This window comes from Molossus molossus, unplaced genomic scaffold (assembly GCF_014108415.1).
Source record: "Molossus molossus isolate mMolMol1 unplaced genomic scaffold, mMolMol1.p scaffold_m16_p_13, whole genome shotgun sequence".
NCBI lineage: Eukaryota > Metazoa > Chordata > Mammalia > Chiroptera > Molossidae > Molossus > Molossus molossus.
Genome location: NW_023425348.1, coordinates 56,248,409 through 56,268,007, shown reverse-complemented (window position 1 = coordinate 56,268,007; position 19,599 = coordinate 56,248,409). Strand labels below are relative to the sequence as shown.

At 46.6% G+C, this 19,599-nt stretch overlaps 1 protein-coding gene across 4 annotated transcripts in view; it reads right to left on the bottom strand.

Moving 5' to 3' along the window:
* ARNTL (aryl hydrocarbon receptor nuclear translocator like) overlaps positions 1 to 19,599 on the bottom strand; it is a 108,178-nt gene that overhangs the window by 75,709 nt on the left and 12,870 nt on the right. For all 4 annotated transcript variants that reach the window (XM_036257779.1, XM_036257781.1, XM_036257780.1 and 1 more), the window contains exon 2: positions 466 to 538. The gene's annotated coding sequence lies outside the window, so the exon portion shown is untranslated. The remainder of the gene's footprint in view (positions 1 to 465; positions 539 to 19,599) is intronic.

The window sequence follows — 19,599 nt, the reverse complement described above, 5'->3', positions numbered from 1 at the left end:
TACCATTTCATCCTTTATAGACAGGTTTGCTGACCCTGGTCTAGAGGAATCAGACACCAGCGGATCCTGCTACAGTTCTTGCCCACGACTTCTCTGGATGAAGTTCTTGCTCCTGAGCATCGCTGCGGAGCCCACTTTCACTGTATCTTACACCTGCAGTCTCAAGCCCAGAAAGCGTATGTCTCTCCTCCCCGGACTTTTCCTTCCACCAAAGCCAAAAAGCTCCACCTCTCCACGTGGCCAGCTACACCCATCCTCTGCCTCCCTGGATGGGCCTCCTCTGGCCCTGCTCTCTGCAGCGACCACAGAAGCCTACACCGAGATTCCACTTCTCCTGTGGATCCTTTCCACCTCGACTACAGGCTTCGCTGGGGTCCAGGCTTGGTAACTTCCACAAAGCAGTACCAATGACAACTATGGATCCTCGATAGCACAATTTGGTAAGAAGACATCAAACAAACTTACCAATGAATGCCTAGGATTCCACATTTGAAAAATTAGGCCTGGGTCCAAAAGCATGCACTCTAGTCAGCACCACCTAAAAGCCAATGAAATAAGAGTTTAGCTTTAAAGGAAAATATGTACACATTTTCTTTAAACTTAGAATTCCCAATAAGTTTTTATTTACCTTCCTCCCAGGATGCCCATCTCTGCTTCTCTGCCTAGAAACACTGCTCATCCTTCACCTCCACTGAACAGTCTTTCCCTGGAAGTCTCCCCAGTGTCCCAGGCAGGCTGGGCACACCCCCCTCTCAGCTCCCATTGAACTCTGGGGAGATGTTCACGGCAACACTTTGGCACAATGTAGCATATTTATTATTTAGGAATGACTTATCAAGAAAAGACATTTAGTAAATCCATCCCTTCCCTTTCCGCCACTGCCTAGCACACTACAGGCATTTAGATAGTCCTCAATAAATATTTGTAAAGTGGGTGGAAAAATAACCTCTTCAATTCATTAAAACATGCCTGGGTCACTAACATTCTGCTAGCCTGCAATTTTCACCATACAAATGCATGCCTCAATCCCACTGCTTTTAATAGGCAATGGTTTAACAGGAAGAATTAATGAGATTAATCTCCTAAATGCACACCTTTGGCATGACACTCCCCCGGGCAGAAGCTTCCAGAGGCTCCCAGAATTTAAGAAGGCAAGCCCAATTCTAGAGCCAGGCTGCCAGGCCTGTACCAACTGGCCCAACATGATTCTGCAAATTCAGCTTGTACGGTCTTCCCACCATGAACCCTATATCCAGGCAAAAAGGACGGCTAGCCAGTCCTTCCGTCGCAGCATTCCCTCTGACTGGATGTCTGCCTCTGCTTTTCTCCACATTATTTCCTTCTACTGAAAGGCCATCCATTTCAAACATCATATTCCTAACCAAGTTCATGGGGGTGGGGGCGAGCAATACTTTTTTTTCTTTTTTACTGTGATAAAGCGCACATAACAGAATTGACAAGCTTAGCCATTTCTTAACTATACAACTATTAACTACACTCATCTTGTTGTACAACCAGCACCATTCATCTCTAGAACTTTCACCTGCAAAACGGAACTTTATACCTTTTAATAATAACTCTGCCTTCTCCCTTCCTCCTAGTCCCTGGTACCCAAAAATACTTGTGGAATGAATGAATGAACAAATAAAAACATCAATGAATTTGACCTCAACTCTCCCCATCGATCAATCTTAAATGACCCTTATTTGCACAAGGGAATTGTCCTTCAAGGCGGGACTTATTTGAAAGGCACACACAGGCACACACAGACCTATCTTTCATGTTGCTGGATCCAATGGGCAGATTTTTGTCCTCACCTTACAGCTTCTGCTACCAGTTAATCGTTCCCTCGTTTGACTCCTCTCTTTACCTGATTTCCAGGATAGCACTCTTGATTTCCTACCCACCTCACTAACTATTCTTTCCCTTTGTTGGTTCTTCTTTATCTCCCTGCCTCTTAATGTCAGAGTGTCCCAGGGCTCCATCCTTGTTCTCATCTATTCTCTGAATACCCTCAATCACGCCCTTGATGATCTCATCGAGTCCCAGGAATTCAAATATCAGGTATATGCTGATGATGCCCAGATTGCTCTCCAAGCCTGGACCTTCCCTCTGAACTCCTGGCTAGTATATCCTATTGTCTGCTTCGGGTAAATCTCAAGTGGACAAGAGGTCTAAGACACGTTCAACGTCTCAAGCTTCGCGTGTCTAACACAGACCCCAGACCTTCCTCCAGACTTGCTCCTCCCAGAATCTCACCCATCTCAGTTGAATGCAGTGGTGTTCCAGTTGCCCAGGCCAACAGGTTCGGCGTCTTTCTCATCTCCTCTCTTTCTCTCTTTCGCTACATTCAACCCTCACTATAACTGCTTTTTACCTTCAAAATATATTCAGAGTATGACCATTTCTCACCCCCTCCACTATTACCATCCTAGATTAATGCAACAGCCACCCAACTGGTGTCCGTGCTTCCCAGCTTCCACACCTGAGGTCGTTCTGACCTCCAGCCATGGTCTATTCTCAATAAGGGGGGCTCTGCAACAAGTAAGTCAGATTATATAATTTCTTTGCTTAACATTCTTCAAAGTCTTCCTAGCAAGGACAATGCCAAAGGAATAAATGTTTCTACGGTGGCCCAGGGGTAGGCTTGGGTGGAGGGGGTAGGGTCTTCCGACTAGTGTCCTCTTCCCATCCATCCATTTATTGACTGACAGTCCTGACTGCATCTCCTATTATCTGATATCTTATAGAAAGGAACATTTTTAAAGGGAGAAGAATACAATCAATCAGCTTCCTTTTTCAGTCTGTGCACACAAGAAGCCAGCAACACTCACATTTCTCGAGAAGCAGTAAGATATGTCGAGTCTGCCACCAGTTAATAACTGGTTTCCGAAGATAAGGCTAGCCTTCCAGAGAATAGTCGTTACCCCCTTGGCGGTGGCGAATGCTCCTTAAGCCCCTCTTCCCCCTGCTCCCTCCAGCGGGTCACCCAGCCCGGGGTGCCTACTGTCTCCAGTTTCTATTCCTCTCTTCCACCTTACTGATGCTGTGGCTGGAGGTGAAATCCAAATGAATTCACTGAGGTCTCCTCAGTTCTTCTCGGAGCTACAGTAGCCTCCTAACCAGTCTCCCCACTTCTAGTCATTTACTTATTCCAACTACAGCCTCATACAGTGTCTGGGATGGTTTTAAGTAAACCTAAATTTGATCAAGTCCTCTGCTTAAAAACTCTCCAAAGAGTCCCTACATTGTCATGCTATGTATTTTTCAAAAACAGATTACGGTAAGCCATAGTAAATATTCTTTTTCTTTTTTTTAAATCCTCACTCAAGGATATTTTGCCATTTATCTTCAGACAGAGTGGGAAGGAGAGAGAGATACACACATATGCAAGAGAGACACATCAACTGGCTGCCTTCTGCACGACCCCGACCAGTGCCGGGGACCGAACTGCAGCCGAGGCATATGCCCTTGACCGGAATGGAACCCGTCGTGACTCTTTGGTCCTCAGGCCAGCGCTCTAACCACTAAGCCTAACTGGCCAGGGCAGTAAATATTCTTTAAAAAAAATCTTTCCTGGATGCTTTACTTCTGCATCCTTCTTAAAAGGACCTTGCTTGCCCCAACAGGGGTGGGCAATAACCCAGTCCAGGTTAGAGTACTCCATTCCCTAGCAACAGTGACTGGTCCAGAAGGATAAGCACACTGCCCGAGCTGGGGCAACCAAGCCTTCCTCTGGAACTGAGGTATGGATTCAGAGAAAGGAATTCTCCCTTCACGGGAATTGTTAAACTGAGGTTGTTAGCAGGGAGCCCCCCACAGAGGGTAGCCTGTTTGTAGTGGAAAAGACTGTGCCAACATACCCACAACAGAAGGAAGGAGCCAGACAGACCAGCAGCAGCAGCAGCTCCCACTGTGAAACCTTTCTTTTGTGACCTCCTACAGCATCCTTCCCAGTTAGGGAACCAATAACTCCCCTCATCTACCCCAGCTGGAATCCACACAGGCCCACCACGCTGTTTCCCAGATCTGTGCTTTTCCTGCCCAGGACGCACTCTTGGATTTGCACATAGCAGTCAGGCTTTCTCCGGGGAGCCTTTTCCGAAGGGGAGCACAGTTCACATTTCTGGGTGTGCGCTAAATGCCTACACTAACCCTGGCCAGTTTGGCTCAGTGGTTAGAGTGCTGGCCCGTAGACCAAAGAGTCTCGGGTTTGATTCCGGTCAAGGGCATGTACCTCAGCTGCGATTCGATCCCTAGTCCTGGTTGCATCGTGTGGGAGGCAACCAGTGGATGTGTCTCTCTCACATCAAGGTTTATCTCTCTCTCCCTCCCTCCCTCCCACTCGATCTGAAAATCAATGAAAAAATATCCTTGGGTGAGAATTAAAAATAAATAAATAAAAATAAAATGCCTAGATTGTACCCCTCTGTTGCACTGACACTCCTCCCCCGCCTTCCCACCTCCTAGCTAGTTGCCCACACTAGAAACTGCAGACTTGCCCTAGGCGGTTTGGCTCAGCGGTTGGAGGGACAGCCTGTGGACTAGAGAGTCCCGGGTTCGGTTCCCGCTAGGGGCACGTACCAAAAAAAAAAAAAAGAAAGAAAAAAAGAAACTGCAGACTCAACCTCATCTCTTCGCACTCCCACTTTGCCCATATAGACTTTCCTCGTCTTCCTCCTGCCCCATGTCCACTGTCACAGTCTAGAACCTCATTATCTCCTACCTGGACCCAGGCAACAGCCCATAGCCCTCCTGCCACCTACAGAGTCAAACCCTTGGTACTATGGCCCTTCACAAACTGGCCCCAACCTATGTTCTCTAAGTTCTCACAACCATTTCTACCTCCAGGAAGATGGAGTAGACGTACTTTTTTCTATTCCACCTGCTATGTACAACTAAAAACCTGGACGCTCTATATGAAACACACACGAGAAGACTCTGAAAGACAGAGTGAAGAAGGCGGACCGGTTAGGGAACTCCAGACTCCAGGCAGAACACTGTGGTGAGTTCCCTGCGTTTTCTCGTTGCCTCACATATCCAAGACTTAAAAGCGGAAGAAGCCGGCAACCTGGGAATGCCAACAGGCATAGACAAAAAAAAGCCCCAACAAAAGCTTGCTCCCTCCAGCAAGATAGAAAACTTTTAGATAAGTACTCTATTTCAGCCAAACACTGCAGAAAACCTCATGCCCCACCCACACCCCTACCAGCAAGGTGCAAATGACATTTGGAAAAAACCCTAGAGCTGACAATATACTTAATGGTGAAAGACTGAATGTTTCCCCCCAAAATTAGGAATAGGCAATGATGTCCACCACTCTTATTCAGCATAGTACTGGACGTCTTAGCCAGCAGAAGAGGCAACAATAAGAAATAAAAAACATATAGATTGGAAAGAAAGAAAGAAAACAATTTTTATTTGCAAATGATATGAATATCTAGGCAGAAAATCCCAAGGAATACACAAAATAAAAATGCCTGTGGCTAATTAGTGAGTAACAAGGATGTGTCCTGACACAAGATAAAAATAAGCAATTGCTCTGGCCAGTTTGGCTCAGCAGTTAGAGCATCAGCCTGTGGACCAGAGAGTCATAGGTTCGATTCCTGGTCAAAGGCATGTACCTCAGTTGCAGGTTCGATCCCCTGTCCCAGTTGGGGTCAAGTGGTAGGCAACTAATGGACGTGCCTCTCTCACAATGATGTCTCTCTCTCTCCCACCCCCTCTCTTCCATTAAAAAAAAAAAAAGCATTTGTATTTCTATGTACTAGCAATGAACATGTGGACACTGAAGTTAGAAATACAGTATCATTTACTATCACTGAAAAAATAAAGAACTAAATGCTTAGGTATAAATATAATTTCTTCCAACAAATCTGTGTGAACAAGGCACATGAGTCTACCTCTGTCTTGAGGGTGGGAACAGTATATTTGTTTTCCTCTCTAACGAAACCAACATATCCAGCCACTGCCCAGCACTTTAGACATGCAGTATTTATTGCCACAGCCCATAGCCTGCTCTGCTGAACACAGACTTTCTTCCCCTCTGTGCTCCAGTGAGATCACTGACTATTAAAAAGTGCCATCTCTAGTTTCTATCTTGGCAGGTCACGATTGCCAGGGAAGAAACAGGGAAACTCTCTGCTCCCTCTCCCAAACACACTTATGTTCTTATATACAGACAAAAGGGATTGGAAGCGGCTTCTGTAGGCATCTCTCAGTCACCCAGAGGGGAAACTAGGCCCTTTGTACATCAGTCCAAGGGGGCCCCAAGGCTTGGCCCCAAGACCCCAGAGAATGGTGTGAGACCACGGCCACTGTTGTCTCATCCGTGCCCTGTGCTGGGAGGAGTAATGCTCCCTACCCCGCCCCAGCGGAGTCTGACAGCTCAGTTATCAATGAGAAGTTCTTATCTGTGTGGAAGAAAGTGCTGTGGGGGAGAAAAGGCTATGGGAGACAGGTCAGGGCCCAGAGGACACTCAGATATCTTTTCTTCTTGCTTCTGAGGGTAGAAAGTGAGAATAATAGTCATTAAGCAAAAGCCAAAACCTCAGAACTATCCTGATTCCTCTTCTTCTCTCACACCCTTACCACCAATCCCACAGTAAAGCCTGATGTTTCACTTTTATGATGGGTCGCAAATCCAACCACTTCTTACCGTCTCTATCATTACCACCACTTGGGACCTGGCTTCTCTCATCACTGACCCGGATAACGCCAATAAACTCTGACTTTTCTCCCTGCATCCTCCTTGCTCCCTCAGTCTATTCTCAGTAGAGTAGCAAAACTGATCCTTTCAAGATGTAACTCAGATCATGCCATTCCTCTTTCAAAATCCTGAAACATTCCTGGCTCACCTCATCATTCACAATGGATCCAAGTCCTGACAATAACTCAGTGACCTGGCCACCATTACTCCTTTGGCCCGACCTTCTACCTCTCTCCTCCTCACCTTCTCCTCACTCCACTCCAGCCACCCTGGCCACTGTTACCTTGCTGTTCCCAGTGCCTAATTTCTTCCCCCAGCTAAACACATGACTCACTGCTTCACCACATTCACTATGGCATCCACTCTGCTATAAGTTCACCAAAACTCATTTCCTTTTTTTTTTTTTTTTTGTAGGAACACAGCTAGACTACATTTCCCAGCCTCCCTTGCAGTTTAAAGTAAACATGTGACAGAGTTCTGGCCAATGGATGGGAGGGAGTTCTTCCAGACTAGGCCATAAAAATTCTGCCACAAAACCTTCTGTCTTTATCCCCATCCTCCAGCTGAATGGAAAGAAATGTAAGTGCTTTAAAGAGGGCAGAGCCACAAGATGGAAGGAGTGTGGGTCCCTCAATAATCATAAAGAAATATGACTGCTAACCAGGAACAGCTACACTGGATTTTTTCTATACAAGAAATAAAGTTATCTTGGGTTGATACACTGAGCTTTGCTACTTAACCTAACAATTTTGTTTCCCTCTCTGTGAGGCCTTCTTTGACTACTCTATTTAAAATCCTCCCAACACCTCTAAGCAGACCTCCTGTGTTTTCTCCATAGTCCTTAGTACCATATAGCAGTGACTGTCAACATTTTTCATCACATGGCCTACATATACTAATTACTAAAATTCTGCAGCACACCAAAAATATATTATTTGCCAATCTGACAAAAAAATAGGCATAGTTTATATTTATTCACACCAGATGGTTATTGTTGGGTTGGCTGTCATATTTTTATTTGTTGATTGAAGGGACAAGAGGTCAGTGCCCCTGACTAAATAACAAGGTATTGCATGTTTTAAAAATTCTTGCTGCACACCAGTGTGCCATAGCACGCCAGTTGAAAATCACTGCTATATAGCATAATGCATATTTTGTTTATTATTTTTCTCTATATCTCCAAGTTTGAATGTGAGCTTTTTTCCCCCTTTGCTGTGTCTCCTGTGTCTAGCACAGTGCTTTGCATGTCATAAACAACGTCCATTGTTGAATGAATGAATGAATGAATGAATGAATGAATGAATGAAGTACATGGGTTCCATGGACAGAAAGGCCTGAGTTGAGTCTTGGCTCTGGCATTTACTAGCTGCGTGACATGGGCAGGTTATTCCATCTCTTTAAGGCTCTGTAAAATGAGGGAGGTAATAGCACCTTCTTTATAGAGACTGGGAATAATTAAGATCATGAACATAAGTCCCTGAGCACAGTGCGTGTAACAGCTCAGATTCCACAATGCTAACTGCTTTGTCATCGACTCAAGGCCAGAGGACAAGACTGGGTATTCCTCTCTGAAATGTGGTAGGGCCACATTTCAGAGAGGAAGGCACTGAATGAATATTTACATGCACAAACTCTTTGGGAAGAAATTGTGGAAAACACCTAGGTAGTGAGAGTCAAGAGCTGCCTAAAAGTTCTCAGTAAATTGCCAGCGATTAGAAAAACATGACAACTGGTGTCTGGGTGATGAAAAGTGTGTGTCGAGTCTGCAGAAAAGTGCTGCTGGGGCGAGAGCACTACCCAAATGATGAGAGATCACTTTGTGCCTTTTAAGAAACGATTTTCACAGCAAAGCTCGAGAAAAGAGAGGCCTCTTGCATCATGGGAACAAGGTAATAAGGCTATAAAAATGGAACTCAAATAAACCACACACAGGGCCCACATGGGCCCAATTTTCCAGGAAAAATAGCAATTGCCACAGAGCTCAGATGAGAGAGTCACACTTGTGCCTCAGCACAGCAAACAGCTTTCAAAAATCATTAGGCTGCAGGAAAGCCATGGGGTTTGCCAAATTCGCAGTGCCAGCTCTCATCTGCCCCTCTCTGTCATGCTCACCTCTTTCTGCTGATAAAAGGACACAGACAATGATACCCAAAGCCTGCACCTGCTTCACCATCTTCAAAATATAGAACTCTCCCAGAATGAGCGGCACTGCGAGGTCAGGAGAGCCTGGGCAGCAGCTCCTCGCGTGCGTGGCCCAGCTGCTCCCTCTCCAAAGGCCTCTTGGCTTTCTCCCTGGCTCAGACCTGCTCTGGTCTCAACTCCTGGAACTCACTGTAGCCCTGGGCCTTGCTGACAAACCCCGACTATGAAACTCTTTCTTCCTGTGGTCCCTCAAGGTTCTCATCAAACTCCCCCATCCCTACCTCTGCAATGCCCCTCACCTCCATCTGAGGTCCTCTTCCATCTTTGCACCCCTAAATATTGGTGCTAAGTGCCTACAAAATACAATGTCTGCGTACCTTTGTGGTTCTAGGGCCTGTTCTTCCTCTGTCTCAGGTTAGAAACAGATTCTGAGGTCAGGCCAACCAGATCTAATCTTAGCCCTATATCAGTATGATCTTGGGCAATTAATTAATTGCTTTATGTCTAGTTCTTCATCTGTGAAATGGAAACAATGATAGTACCTCATTGGATCACTGTAGGGATTAAATGAGTTAATATACATTAAGCTCTCAGAACCCTGCCTGGTATCAAGTGCTACCTAGGACCACTAAAACATGTGCCCATTGCTTCAGCCAAACCCCAAACATACCCCATGTCCTCCCATCTCCATTTCCTCTACTCAGGCCTTTTCCTTTGCTGAGAATGTCCAGCCTCCATCTCAGCCAGTCTGTTAAAAGGTATTGTTGACAAAAGCACCTTCATAACACCTTTCTTGATCCCCCGTCCCAGTTGCCCAGTGAGATGAAATCCAGCCCCCCACCCCCCAGCTCTAATAGGCTGGGGTCCTTCTCTAAAGGGCCTTCTTCTTAACCACTCTTGAATAATCATCCATTTTAGACTTGTTTTTATTTTTTTAACGTTTTTTTTCTTTATTGATTTGAGAGAGAGAGAAAGGGAGAGGGAGAGAGAGAGAGAGATAGAAACATCAGTGAGAGAGAACATCGATTGGCCACCTCCTGCACGCCCCCCACTGGGGATCTGGCCCACAACGTGGACATGTGCCCTGACCGGGAATCGAACTGGCGAGCTCTTGGTGCATGGGTCGGCGCTCAACCACTGAGCCATACCAGCCGGGCTAGAATTGTTTTTATCCTTCCCACTCCCAGTTCATGAGCTCCTCAGAAACAAGGATGTAGTGGGTCTCTTTCTTCCCAAATCTGCATTCCCTGTAAACTTTGATAATGTAAAGAGTCGGTAAACATGTGCTAGATTAAGTTACAATGCAAAAGCCAACAGCAGAGGCTGAAACAGCAGATCAGCAGCAGAGAGATTTCAGCTCAAGAGTGCTGGGGACCAAGTCAATGGCGTTTGTCTGTCAGCTTCATTTTAGTCATTTCCTAATGGCCAAGAAAAAGCCAAATCCTTTCAGCAAGTTTGCAAGCTGCTTCCACTGCTAAGGGTACTTTCTGAGAGGCTCACTCTCGTTTAGGGAGACACATTATTCTGTTTAATTGTCCTTTTTAAGGACATTTCTTAAAAACATCCTTAAGAAAAGATCACTGTTTATTATATTTTGTTATTGTTTGAATCAAAGCATCAAAAATATAGGGATACAGAATTCCTCTATTTGATCAAGTAGGTTACTCCTTAAGAGAATGTATTCGCTCACTTCCACACTTAGGAACAAGCAGAAAGTCATGCATTGCTTGTAAGTACACAGCCTTTCACTTACAGCTAATTTCACATCATCGTTACCTTGCTTCTTCATTCATGGAAAACACAACAAAGGTGTTCCTGGCATTTAAAGTAAAAATTTAATATAGACTCATGACATTCTTCTTGAAAATAAAATTCTGATTCTCAATCTAATCTTGGGCCATTGCCATTAGCTAGATAAATGCCAACCTAATGAAATGATTCTGTAATACACAAGATGGCTTAATGCAGCATTAGCTGAAAGAGCAAAAATTAGAAGCAATCTAAATGCCCCATTACCAGCTCATGGCTTATTGAAGACGTTCCCCTGATAGAATATTATGCAGCCGTCTTAAATGAGCATAATGAAAACTAGGGAGCCCCATGGAAAAAGGCTGAGGTCATGATTTTCAGAGTAAAGGGCATGCAAATGTGTAGGCATACATGTTCATGCCATCAGGGTTGCCCCGGCTGAACAGATTAGGCCCAGGGTTTACAGTTGGATGCGAGGAAAGTTACGGAAAAGCTAAGATGAAATCTCAGAAAACAAGGCTAAAGAGGATGGCGGCAGCCACGGGAAATCAGAACCGCTGGCATGGGGCAGGAGCCCTGCTTAGAAATGCAGCATGGGAGACAGGAAAGGCTCCACCTGGCCAAGGTCATTTCAGGAATTCCATCCCACAGTAGACAAGGGGAGTGGGCAGACAGCCCTCTCTAGTTTTGCAGAATGTATGAATCCCTGGGTGAGTAAACAATTTTCATAACCCTTAAGACACTCAATGTCAAGCCTTGTCCTTTCCATAGTGTGGTTACTGGGCTCCCACCTGAAAGCTCAGTCCCTCCCAACCCTCCGGGGCTAATTCTGACCCAAGGAAGGAGGGATTTAAGAGGCTCTAGCTTAGAACCCAGGGATTTAGTTTGCTTGCTACTACTCTGGCAGATAAAGAAAGTGAACCCCCAAGAGAACAAACATCTTGGCCAACGCCACACAGAGAGTTGCTGGCTGGGCTAACACTCGAATCTGAGTTTGCCTGTCTCTCGGTCTAAAGCTTTTCTGGAGAGCAACCAGGTACAAGACTGATGACTTGGACCGCTTGGGCCGGCGCACAGTGTAGGGCTCAACTGATGCAGCGAAACACTGGCTCGCGAACAGGCGAGCCCAACCAGAGCAGGGCGGGAGAATCCCAGTGACGTCAGGACACCACGGTTGCCCCAAAGGGGAAAAGCCCTCTCCTCCACCCCAGCTCATGTCAAACCCCCACTTCTAACTCCCTTCCGTCCCTTGCACATTTTTGGCTCAGCTGAAGCGCTGCTGCCTGTGGGCACCAGTGCAGGTCCCTAATGGCATGGCCGATGCCAGCCTCATGTCTGGACAGGAGAAAAATGACTCCAGGGCTCCTCTCCACATCCCCCATCCCCCTTGATTCCTACCCCTACCCCCTCAGAATCCCCACTCTGGAACCCACCCCCACCCCACACCCACCAAATACAGACGGCCAAACTCATTGCCCTGGCACTTAAGGTCCTCCCTCATGTGGTCCAAACCACCTACCTAATCAAGCCTCCCAAGGCACTCACCCCCCTCCCCAGAATGGACAGGGGCTGCTCCCCTGATCTTTATGTCACCCCCAGAAGCCATGCTCTCCTCCCCAACCCCAAGCCCCCTAAGAGCCAGCTCAAGCTCTCTCTCATTCTCCTCGTCCTCTTCCAAACACATTGGTATTGCTCACACTGTCTCCACTGAATAACCCCAGCCCCTCGGGGCCTGAGCAGCCAAAGGGCTGGACTCTCCCACGTGGAACAAGCAGGTCACCCAGACGCTGTCACTCAAAGAACAATGCACAGGAGGCCCTCTCCTCCCCAAAATTTGCTCTAAATATAACCTTAGTAATCCCATCATTTAAGCGGTTGTCAAACTCTCCTTGCGCCCCCGTGGGAGAGGGGAGCAAACATTAGGCAGCGATGCTGGAGCCAGGACCGCGAGTAAGGGTCCTGACAGGGTCCAGAGCTGTTCCCTCTGTCCTGGCTGCCCGAAGTGAGCACTTCCTGAGCTCCTACTACGTGCCGACCAGAAGACACAAATCCCAACAAGCCTGTCTTTGCCCTGCAGAAATCAGACTCAAGCAGGGAAAGGAGGGAGATGATCCCCACTAACACAGCATGAAAACTGCCCCACTGAGAGAGAAGGCACTGAGCAAGGGCGCAGAGAAAGCCAAAGTGGAGCTGGTCCCCGCAGGGTAATCACCAGCGCAGTGAAATAAAGGCAGCCATCGGGTGCTTTCTGTGTGCTAAGCACTGCCAAACACTTCACCGGCTTGACTGCAAATGTGATCACTCTTCCTGACTGAGCCCCTCCTATTTGCCAGGCACTGTTTTAGGCACTGGAGATGGAGCAGGGAACAAAATAAACACTAGTCTCTGCCTTCGAACTTAGTTCTATTGAGAAAAGACAGATAAGAAACAAAGTAGATAAGTAAACTGTAGAATAAGTTTAGATGGCGATAAGTTCTAAGAGAAAAATGAAAGCAGACAAGGGAAATAGGGAACATCTGTGGGACAGTGGGCTGGGTGGTATAACTTGAAACAGGCTGACGTTTGAGAGAGGAGCTGAAGAAGGTGAGACACTGGGGAAAAGAATCTTTGAGGCAGAGGGGCAGTCAGGGAAAAGAGCTTGAACAGGAAGCATGCCGGGTATGTCTGAAGAACAGCTGGCGTCGGGCAAGAGAGGGGCAGGCAGCAGCAGCATACGGCCACACAGCCGTGCACTGATCCCCCAGGGGGCGCCACTCACATGCACCACAGCGAGCTGTGCAGAACCGGCCTACTTGACTACACCCTAAGCCTTGGGGTGGGTGATGAGGTCAGAACCGGGAAGCCTTGTGGGCCATCCTGAGGATTTGGCTTTTCCTCTGAGTAAGACCGGAAGCCATTGTCTAGGGTTCTAAGCCGGAGGCATGCCCTGACCTGACCCTTTCTTCATGGGCTCACTGAGCAAAGAGCACACGGTTGTGGGGCGAGGATGGAAGCAGATCACTTTAGAGCTACAGCAGCAATCACACTCGGCTGTATATTGTGTCACACTCACAATCCCCTGAGGTAGGCTCAGTGATCACTCTTTCACAGAAAAAGAGATTGGGGCTCAAGAGAGAGCTAGTAACTTGCCTACGGTTACTCAGTGAGGCAGTGGCAGAACCACCTGGATGGGATGCAGGGGGTGAGAATATTCCAGGTGCGGCGACAGCATCGGCCATGGAACAGGGCCTGGCACATTTGGGGAAGGGAAGGCTCGTGGTCCAGGCGGCTAGAGCCCGGGGCAGATAGCCGGGGCAGATAGCCAGGGCAGCCAGTGAAGGACTGTCTGTGCCCTGCACACGCTCGCCCGATGCCACCCAGCGGCATTCAGGCCGGCATGGTTTCCTGGACCAGAATAATCACCTCTTAATCTGCTTCCCTGCTCCACGCCTGTCCTCCCCACATCAATCCACAGGCAGCCAGAAGAACCCTGAAAATATCCTAACTCAGATATTATTTTCTTGCTCTCAACACTCCAGTGATTTCCCATCATGTCAGATCCTCAGTTAACGTTAAATAAATGGACGATTCCCCTATGCAGGCTTGTCCTGCCTCCAAACGGGAAAGAATCACTTTGTCCTCTTCTTCTTAGCAGAGAGAGGTGACCCCACGCCGAGAGTGCCTGCCAGCCAGGTGTGGCCAGGCAGACCGAGGCTAGGCCACAGTATTAGCCAGTCAAAACACACGAGATGACAGCCATTCAGAACACCTTAGGGACAACCTTTGGATTAAACTTTCAAAAAATAAACTTACTCGGGGCCAGATGACACACTTCATCATGTTGTGGCCCAGTAAAAGGTGGTCCACAGGTGTGCCTGGGCTGTGATCCCTGCAATGGGCACACTGCAAACAGGAGCCTTGGCCCTCTGGGTCCCCATGGCTCCTGACAACACTCTCAGGGACGACGATGTGACGATGTCCCTGAGGAAGGGCTGCTAAAAGCCGATGGTGCCACAGGCACCGGGCCTGCCTCCCCACGTCTGAATGTAAAGGGTGAATCCAATGACTACATACTTTTCTGGATCCTGAATACAGTGAAGCCCAAAGTTCTCTCAGAAACCAGGGAGAGCTATGAAACTGAAATAAAACTTCACAAATTTCAGCCGACAAATATTTGGAACAAAAAAAATTTATTTCCAAAAGGATCACTACCACTCTCAGGGTTGAAATCCAGGCCCTTGAGGGCCACTCATTCTAAAGACCTTTGTTATATGTAAAGGGAGATATATAAACATACAGACATACACATGCATGTATGTAGATCTATTTTTAAAGTAATGGTAATAACCCCAAAGGACTTAGAATAGTAACAAGTTTCCCCGCCACCCACCCAAGAAACTTTAGTAACAAAGAGCCTTCCTAATGGGCCCTGGTAGGAGTGTGAAGTGATCACTGCATGAATGGCCTGTTCTCTGGTTAAATGCCATAGTTCATGGGTGGGTGGTGGGGAGTGGGGAGCTGTGGGAGCCAAGTGAGTCCCCAGACCCCTTCAGGAGGCAGACGACTTGAGTTTTCCATACTGCATCAAACGGGTGAGGCAAGCTTCTAAGACTTTGTTGTTTGAATAGAAAGGTGGGAGGAGAAGGCCCTGGAAAGCACAGCCATTAATGTCCATAGGAAAAAGGATGCTACGTCTCCATGGGGGTGAAGGTCCCATTTGTCCTGGTTTTCAGAGAGGGGGACACAAAGAGCAGGATGGGTGGCCAAGTCCTAGATCTGACAGAGAAGTATAATGTCAAAGAAGCCTCAACAAGGATGCTCAGGGAAATCACTCACATCTGCCCAACTCCGGCTTTTCTGGGTAGTCAAAAGCCAAAGCATTCAGTGATGCAGAAAGAACCTGTGAGAGTTGATCAGCAAGAGTTTTAGAAATGGCGACAGCACAGGAAAATATTGTAAATACATGCCAGACTCAGAGCCACCAGGAAAAGGGCTGGGGGTGGCTGGTGATGAGGAGGCAAGGAGGGGTCAACAGCCCAGTATCCTACTGGAGGGACACGGGGAGGCTGCTCCTCATTAGAAGTTGAAAGTAAGGGAAAAAACATAACATAAGCTCACCTTTGGATAAAGCTGCAGCATGCACAAATCTGGATCCCTGTGTGCAAACTGGCTTGCCACCCTTCAGAAGAGACAAACATCCTCCTGAGGCAGTCAGAGAGGGGCAGGTGGAGTGACCAAGAGAGCCAGCCCCTGAGCTCATGCCCTCAGCTTCTGCTTTCTCCTGCAGGTCCTGGCTGGGTCTAGGCTGACTGCGTGTGAGAGGCGGCTCAGCTTCACCAAGAGGTCTCCTTGGTTTTCTCCCTCCCCAACAGAAAGTACTGGGGACATACAAGGAGCCAGGCCTTGGAATCATCCCAACTCTGACCCTCCTGCTCTATGACAAGTGGGCACATATAACCACTTCTGGGACCATTTCTTCAATCTGTGGTTATAAGCCTGAGAGCAGAGGTCAGGTCTGACCTGCTCATCGCTGTGCCTATCCAGCATCTAGAATAGTGGCTTCCACATTGCAGGATCTCAACAGGTGAATCCATGATTCAGAGGTTGCCTGACTTCAAATACCAATCAGTCATCTCCAAGAGCCATGCCTGAGCCTGCCTTGCCAAGGGTGGGCCACGTGCTGGAAGGATGGCCCAGTGCCTTCCCCAAGGTTCTCAGCCAGCTCAGTGTCCCCACCCCTCCCTGCAGTCCTGACCGCAGCTTTTCACCGCATCCCAGGAGCAGTGCTCAGACTACTCACGTGAGCAATGACAAGGAACAACAATTAGCAATCTTCAGCCTATAAAAATGTTGGTGGGAAGGAGCCACAAGCAAATCTATAGAGTCATGAACAGATGGGGATATAAACTGAGAACACTAGAAATGGAAGGAGCCTGAAAGAACGCAGGACAGGGACACCCAGTCCCAGGAAAACGAAGTCAGGGGTACCTGAGGGACACGGGAGGACAGGATAAAGGAAAACACAGGCCCACAGTGAGTGGGAAAGCTCTGCAAAGTTCATTTCCTTAAGTGACTGTAATAAAATTAGTCAAATTTTAGGAGGCGAGTTACTCATACATCATAAACCCTTAGCTTTCTATGTTGATTTTCAGAAGGAAAACATCCTCTTTATAACAAGTTCCTGAATACCTTAGTCATAAAATAATCAGAATAGGTCTGACTTAACATGAGAGTTTATAGCCCAGGCCAGGTTGCTAAAAATAAAGATTTTTGCTTTGGCAGGAGAGTATTCATTTGTGGGACTACTTTTTCACTGAATTTTTATGATTATAAAAGTAATACGTGTTCATTGTTGGAAAACAGGAAACCACAGAGAAGGACATGAGAATAAAATCACCTCCAACTGCACAAGATGAGAACAACTATGAACATCTTGGTGCCTTTCCCTCCTTCTATGCCTGAGAGTTTAACAGAGTCAAGTGCGTACTGTGAATATAATTTCAATTCCTGCTTTTTTCCAGTGAAGTCCATTTAAAAATACTCCAATGAGTTCCAAGAAAGAAGTTCACCCATAGTGAATAAACAAATTAAATAACAAAATAAATGAAAGAAACCCTTCATGAAGTTAAAAAAAATCCTTATTATTCCACTGAGCCCCAATTTTCCCAGCAAAAGAAAAAAACCCTATTGCTAGAACAGAAATAACCCGTAAGATAAAAACATTAAGCTCGTCTTTATATCCTCTTATTATATCACGTTGTCAACAGATACTTACTGTTTTGAATAAGCCACACATTTCCCCCAAATCAACAGAATTGTATAATTTCACCTGATTATTTTGAAGTACAAAATAAAGTTTTGGTTGTCTTGGGTAGATTTCATTTCCAAACAGCAGGTGGACCAAACCACTTAAAAATGATCAGTTCAGCCCTGGCCAGTTTTGCTCAGTGGTTAGAGCGTCAGCCTGTGGACCAATGAGTCATGGGTTTGAGTCTGGTCAAGGGCACATACCTCAGTTGTGGTTTGTCCCCGGCACTGGTTAGGGTCGTGTGAGAGGCAACCAGTTAATGTGTCCCTCTCACGTCAGTGTTTCTCTCTCCCTCAATCTTTCTCCTTCCCTCCCTCCCCCTCTATCTGAAAATAAATGAAAAAAGATCTTCTGGTGAGGATTTTTAAAAAATTTTTTAAATGATCAGTTCATATTCATGGACCATGACATCCAAATGAAAGTCCTATCACCAGTTTTGTTTTACTTGACACCTAAACAGTGGCATATGCAAATTGTCTTGCCAAGGAGTTGTCCTCGTGTCCTGGTGGGGTACCTGGTTTTACATGTAGGCCCAAGGCCTTGGCCAGTGGAGAGCAGAACTTTCTGCCTAGCAGAGAAGACTATCTGGGATCAAGATCTCCTCAGTACAATGCATTTCCCCCACCTGTCATAATAGTTCATACTTCATCCTACAAATATGTTCGTGCCAGGCATTCAGCAGGGTGCTGGCGACACAAAGGTGAATACCATAGATGCTATGCCCATTTCCATGGGGCTGCGGTTGGTACAACACTTCCCTATCCATTATTCTCACATTTAGCCTGGGAGACAGGAAAGGCCATCACCGTTATTCCCATATTCTAGATGATAAAGCAAATATTCATTGAACTATTTTGCCCCAGGTTATTCTGTGGTAGGGCTGGATTCGAACCAAGGTCTTCTGACTCCTAGTCCAGTGCTCTTCCTACCACACCACTCACACTGATGAATTTCCTCTTGCTAATACTGAAGTCTTCTGGATTACTCATATTCCCTCCAGCACCTGGGTTCTACCTGGCTGCCTAGTTCCTGAGTAATGAGCTGCCCTGACCTCTAGATGGCTGCATATGCCCTGTGTGCCTGCTGAGATTCTGACCCTGGACTTATATCTTCCCAGCTATCCAGGCAGCACTTCAAATTTGACATACTCCATCCCACTGGTACCATGATGTAGCAGACTGCTCACTTCCCACCACATCCTATCTCCTCCTCATCCTTTAACAACAGAGATTTTGCTGGACTCATGGCCTCTCAACTCAAGGTATCTCCCACCCTCCTTTGCAGGTAAATGTAGCCATATGACTACGTTCTGGTCACAGGGATAAAAGAATGTGTTATTTCCAGGTCTAGCCCCTAAAATGGGTGGGGAACGTCAGGCCCCCAGCAAAATCAATACCAGCTAACATCACACACCTCACCAAATCAACCTGACGGAATGTAGCAGGCTAATTTTTAAGTTGATAATTTTGTATGGCCCTCGAATGATGTTATAAATTCCCAAATGGCCCTTGGCAGAAAGAAAGGTTCCCCATCCCTGCAATGACCATGTGACCCCCTGGCGTTTCCTCTGGGAGATGGTAAAAACCAAAGCTTCTACTTTTACCCACCACATGGAAGTCACACACTAAAGGTAGATAGTGGATCCCTATCTACTCTAGACTGGTACATAAGAGACAAGTGAGCTTCCACCTGGTTTCAGCCATTGTGTCTGTGTATCTCTTTAATACAGGAACTTGCTCTGTGTCCCAACTAACACAAGAAGTTTGAGTGAGACCAGTTTTACATTCCCCTAGTAAAGCCCCTTGTCACCAATGAAATACTCTAAAGGGGATGTTCAAAATTATATAAGAAAGGGTTCCATTAAAGTATATTTCATGGAAAACTTTTTTTAAAAATGAAACCAGGACCTCAAAGATGATTTACGTTCAGGTCACAGGAAAAATTGTGAGGCCCCAGAAAAGAAAATCAGTCTCCTTCAGTAACAGGAGGGGGCAGATCTCTAAGTAATAAGCATGGCCAGTCCTCTCTCCTTCAGCAGTTCATTCCTAGAAAAGGCACTGAGAGCTGACATGATGTGAGCCAAGGCTAATTTCTCCATGGAAACAATGTGATAATCGGAGCTTGTGTTCCTAACCAAGAACTCCATGGTCAACTTTTAAAATAAATTACGTCAACTCCATGTTTTATTATCTATCAAAGCCTTGGGACTTTT